We start from the raw sequence: 6,000 nt of genomic DNA, 5'->3' as shown, positions 1-6,000 counted from the left end.
CATGTTTTGCAGAATTTGCCTCCCAACAAATATCGGGGAAATTGAAGTCCCCCATGACTACTACATCATGCAATGTGATATAGCCAGGAGATCTCTAGGATTGACTGGCTGCTGTAACTTTGAAGCTTCAGGTGTTGCTTTGAAGTGACTGTTCTTTAGCACCACGCAGGAGACATGTGTGACTTAAGGAATGTCATGGAAGTGAACAGTCATTGTCCCCGTCCTTCACAATGCCGAAGCTTGCCCTGCATCTTGGAAAAACCACCTGAATTTGACCAGCCCCATGCGACATGGACAACCCTGAACTGAATTTGCATGGGTCATGGTAGATGTGCAGGTGCCCTTTATAAATGAGGCAAAATAACATCAACTTCTGATTGTGGGGCTGAAAAACAAACTATCCAACAGATAGTATGTCAGAACCGAGCCTACAATGGAGACGTTGCTGATTTCCTGGCTGTGGCAACTGAAGCAAAAACTATATCTGTAACCTAGACATATGTTTATGATCTTCTTGTCTATATTTTATATTTCATATTTTATTATGCTCTATGGTCCTCATAGTTAAAGCAATGGTATTCCCCGTAGTAACCTATGGCTGCGAGAGCTGGACCATAAGGAAAGCTGAGCGAAGGAAGATAGAGGCTTTTGAACTGTGGTGCTGGAGGAAAATTCTGAGAGTGCCTTCAACTGTAAGAAGATCAAACCAGTCCATACTCCAGGAAATAAAGCCAGACTGCTCATTTGAGGGAATGATATTAAAGGCAAAACTGAAGTACTTTGGCCATATAATGAGAAGACAGGATACCCTGGAGAAGATGCTGATGCTCGGGAAAGTGGAAGGCAAAAGGAAGAGGGGCCGACCAAGGGCAAGGTGGATGGATGATATTCTGGAGGTGACAGACTCGACCCTGGGGGAGCTGGGGGTGGCAACGGCCGACAGGAAGCTCTGGCGTGGGCTGGTCCATGAAGTCACAAAGAGTCGGAAGCGACTGACCGAATAAACAACAACGTTTTTATTGTAACACGATGTGAATGTTGTTGTTGTTCAGTCGTTCAGTCGTGTCCGACTCTTCGTGACCCCATGGACCATAGCACGCCAGGCCTTCCTGTCCTGCGCTCTCTCCCGGAGCGTGCTCAAGTTCATATTCATTGCATCCGTGATGCTATCTAGCCATCTCATCCTCTGCCGTCCCCTTCTCCTTTTGCCTTCAGTCTTTCCCAGCATCAGGGTCTTTTCCAGGGAGTTTTCTCTTCGCATTAGGTGGCCAAAATATTGGAGCTTCAGCTTCATTATCTGTCCTTCCAATGAGCAGTCAGGGTTGATTTCCTTTAGGATGGACTGATTGGACCTCCTTGCAGTCCAGGGGACTCGTAAGAGTCTTCTCCAGCACCACAGTTCGAAAGCATCAATTCTTCGGCGCTCAGCCTTCCTTATAGCCCAGCTCTCACAGCCATACATTACTACTGGGAAAACCACGATGTGAATGTGCCATACGATAAATACATACATACTACATCATACTTCCCGGAAACATTGGCTATTTGCTTTTCAAAAGTTTCATCCTCGTCTTCTCCTTGATTGGGTGGCCAGTAGTACAGTCCGACCACCAGGTTCCTTTTATTCTTTGCTCCATTTATTTTAACACAGGTGCTCTCAATGGGGCTACCAAGCTCATCCTCCTGTATTTCGGTGCAGAGATACATATTTTTCACATATAGGGAAACCCCACCTCCCCTTCTGTTCCTCCTGTTCTTTTTGAACAAGTTATATCCTTCAATTGCTGTATTCCAGTCATGAGAGTCATCCCACCAAGTCTCAGTTACACCTTGTTGTTGTTCAGTCATTAAGTCGTGTCCGACTCTTCGTGACCCCATGGACCATAGCATGCCAGGCCTTCCTGCCCTGCACTCTCTCCCCGAGTGTGCTCAAGTTCATATTCATTACATCGGTGATGCTATCTAGCCATCTCATCCTCTGCCGTCCCCTTCTCCTTTTGCCTTCAATCTTTCCCAGCATCAGGGTCTTTTCCAGAGAGTTTTCGCATTAGGTGGCCAACATATTTGAGCTTCAGCTTCAGTATCTGTCTTTCCAATGAGCAGTTAGGGTTGATTTCCTTTAGGATGGACTGATTTGACCTCCTTGCAGTCCAGGGGACTCGTCAGAGTCTTCTCCAGCACCACAGTTCGAAAGTATCAGTTCTTCGGCACTCAGCCTTCTTTATAGTCCAGCTCTCACAGCCATACATTACTACTGGGAAAACCATAGCTTTGATTATACGGACCTTTGTCGGCAAGGTGATGTCTCCGCTCCTTACTATGCTGTCTAGGTTTGCCATAGCTTTCCTCCCAAGGAGCAAGCGTCTTTTAATTTCATGGCTGCAGTCACTGTCTGTGGTGATCTTGGAGCCCAAGAAAATAAAATCTGTCACTGCTTCCATTTCTTCCCCTTCTATTTGCCAGGAAGTGATGGGGCCACATGCCATGATCTTCATTTTTTTTATTGTTGAGTTTCAAACCAGCTTTTGCATTCTCCTCTTTCACCCTCAAGAAGGGGCTCTTTAGATCCTCTTCGCTTTCTGCCATTAGGGTGGTATCATCTGCGTATCTGAGGTTGTTGATAATTCTCTCGGCAATCTTAATTCCGACCTGTGATTCATCCAACCCAGCGTTTCTCATGATATACTCTGCATATAAATTAAATAAGCAGGGTGACAATATACAGCCTTGTCGTACTCCTTTCCCAATTTTGAACCAATCGGTTGTTCCATGTCCGGTTCTTACTGTTGCTTCTTATCCCTCGTACAAGTTTCTCAGGAGACAGGTAAGGTGGTCTGGTACTCCCATCTCTTTAAGAATTTGCCACAGTTTGTTGTGATCCACACAATCAAAGGCTTTAGCGTAGTCAATGAAGCAGAAATAGACGTTTTTCTGGAATTCTCTTGCTTTCTCCATGATCCAGCGAATGTTGGCGATTTGATCTCTAGTTCCTCTGCCTCTTTGAAACCCAGCTTGTACTTCCAGTAGTAGATTCTGACCACCAGGTTCCTTTTATTCTTTGCTCCATTTATTTTGATCCAGATGCTCCCGATGGGGCTACCAAGCTCATCCTCCTGTAATCACCTGAATCACCAGGTCACCTGAATTAAATTCAGCCTTGCTTGTCCATTTTAGTTCGCTGATTCCCAAGATGTCAATGTCCAATCTTGCCATCTCATGTTTGACCACCTCCAGCTTACCTTGATTCACTGATCTTACATTCCAGGTTCCTAAACAATATTGCTCTTCACAGCATTGGATTTTCTTTTCACCACCAGACACATCCACAGCTGAATGTCCTTTCGGCTTTGGCCCAGCTGCTTCACTCTTTCTGGCGCTACTTGGAATTTCCCTCTGCTCTTCCCCAGTAGTATATTGGACACCTTCTGACCTGAGGGGCTCATCTTCCGGTGTCATCTCTTTTAGCCTTGTGATACGTTCCATGGGGTTTTCTTGGCAAGAATACTGGAGTGGGTTGCGGTTTCCTTCTCCAGTGGATCACATTTTGTCAGAACTCTCCGCCATGACCTGTCCGTCTTGGGTGGCCTTGCACGGCATAGCTTATGGCTTCACTGAGTTACGCAAGCCCCTTCGCCACAACAAGGCAGTGATCCATGATTTCCCTCTTGTAGTAAGAGTTCAAGTTCGCTCTGTTTGTTTCCCATACCCTGGGCATTAGTATATAGACATCGAAGACCTGACTTGGAGGAGGAGGTACAGGGTATGCTGATCAAAATTGCACTTTGAATTTTGTTTCTGTCTTCCAAAGTATTAGCTATCCCGCCCCAACTTTGTGTCATCTGCAAATTTGATCAGCATTCCCTGCACCTCCTCCTACAAGTCATTAATAACAGAAACAAAAAACAACAGAAAAAACAGGAAAAAAACAGAAACAAGACAAATAAAATTCAAAGTGATCTGGATAGACGGGAGCGCTGGGCAGAAAACAACAGAATGACATTGAATAGGGATAAATGCCAAGTTCTGCACCTAGGAAAAAGAAACCAAATGCACAGATGGGGGATATGTGGCTCAACAACACTACAAGCGAGAAGGATCTTGGAATTGTTGTCGATCACAAGCTGAATATGAGCCAACAATGTGATGTGGCTGCAAAAAAGGCAACTGCTCTTTGGGGCTGCATTAATAGACGCATCGTTTCCAAATCCCAGGAAATACTAGTTCCCCTCTACTCAGCACTGGTTAGGCCTCATCTGGACTACTGTGTCCAGTTCTGGGCACCACACTTTAAGAAGGATCCAGACAAACTGGAGAGGATTCAGAGGAGGGCAACAAAGATGATCAGGGGACTGGAAACAAAGCCGTATGAGGAGAGACTGAAGGAACTGGGCATGTTTAGACTTGAGAAGACTGAGGGGTGATATGATAGCGCTCTTCAAGTCCTTGAAAGGTTGTCACATCCCAGAGTGCAGGACACGGAATAATGGGCTCAAGTGTCAGGAAGCCAGATTCCGGCTGAACATCAGGAGAAACATCCTGACTGGTAGAGCAATACGACAATGGAACCAATTCCCTAGGGAGGTGGTGGTCTCTCCCACACTGGAGGCCTTCAAGACGAGGCTGGACAGCCATTTGTCAGGGATGCTCTGACTTGGATTCCTGCCTTGAGCAGGGGGTTGGACTCGATGGCCTTGTAGGCCCCTTCCAACCCTACTATTCTATGATTCCATGAACAGTGTTGAAGAGCACTGGGCCCAGGACTGAGCCCTGTGGTACCCCACTCATTACCTCTCCCCAGTTTGAGAAGGTCCCTTTGATAAGCACTCTTTGAGTCCGATTCTGTAGCCATGTTTGTGAAGACTATTATTGGGCACTATTAGAGCTTCGAGTCATCACTGCATTGTTGTCAAGGTGCTTCCAGATGGATTGCTTTATCATCTGCACCAGAATTTTCCCAGGGATTGATGTCGGACTGACTGATCTGTAGTTCCCAGGTTCCTCCTTTTTACCCTTTTTGAAGATAGGGACCACATTAGCCCTCCTCCAGTCATCTGGCACTTCCCCCGTTCTCTATGATTTCTCAAAGAGAATAGACAGCAGTTCTGAGAGTTCTTCTGCCAGTTCCTTTATTACTCTAGGATGCAGTTTATCTGGCCCTGGATATTTGAACTCATTCAGGTATGACCTAAATCATATCCCTTATGAATATACAGTGTCACAGAGAGGAAGGCCAGGATCTCTTCTCAATCATCCCAGAGTGCAGGACACAGGATCATGGGTTGAAGTGACAGGAAGCCAGATTCCGGCTGAACATCAGGAAAAACGTCCTGACTGTAGAGCAATACGACAATGGAACCAATGACCTAGGGAGGTGTTGAGCTCTCCCACATTGGAGGCGTTCAAGATGAGGCTGGACAGCCATCTGTCAGGGATGCTCTGACTTGGGTTCCTGCACTGAGTAGGGGGTTGGACTCGATGGCCTTGTAGACCCCTTCCAACCCTACTATTCTATGATTCTATGACCACGTGCTTCATAGTCCGGCTATCTTCCTACATGTTTGTGAAGACTATTATTGGGTGCTATCAGAGCCGTTCTCTCCATTGTGGTGCATGAGCCTTCGTCCATTGTTACCCCCAACTTTACATCTCCCTTCCCCGTAGGGTTCAGTTTAAAGCCCTCCTGATGAAGTTCTTCATGCTCTTCAAGGCACAGGAGATCTCCCCGGATTGGGACCTGCCAACCCACCCTACGTAGCAATGCAACCCCCCTGAGCCTGCCTCCCTGCCCCTTCATGCCTATGGCCATGCGTGTAGAGCCAGAGAAAAGGAAAGGTTCCTCCTGTGCAAGCACTGGGTCATTGCTGACTCCTAGAGGGACGCCACTTTCGCTGGTGTTTTCATGGCAGACTGCAGCGGGGTGGTTTGCCATTGCCTTCCCCAGTCGTGACTACCTTTCCCCCCAGCAAGCTGGGTACTCATTTACCGACCTCGGAAGGATGG

This window comes from Heloderma suspectum, chromosome 6, assembly GCF_057233095.1.
Source record: "Heloderma suspectum isolate Gila_16-S chromosome 6, 16-S_ref, whole genome shotgun sequence".
Classification (NCBI taxonomy): Eukaryota; Metazoa; Chordata; class Lepidosauria; order Squamata; family Helodermatidae; genus Heloderma; species Heloderma suspectum.
This window is presented reverse-complemented; position numbering follows the sequence as displayed.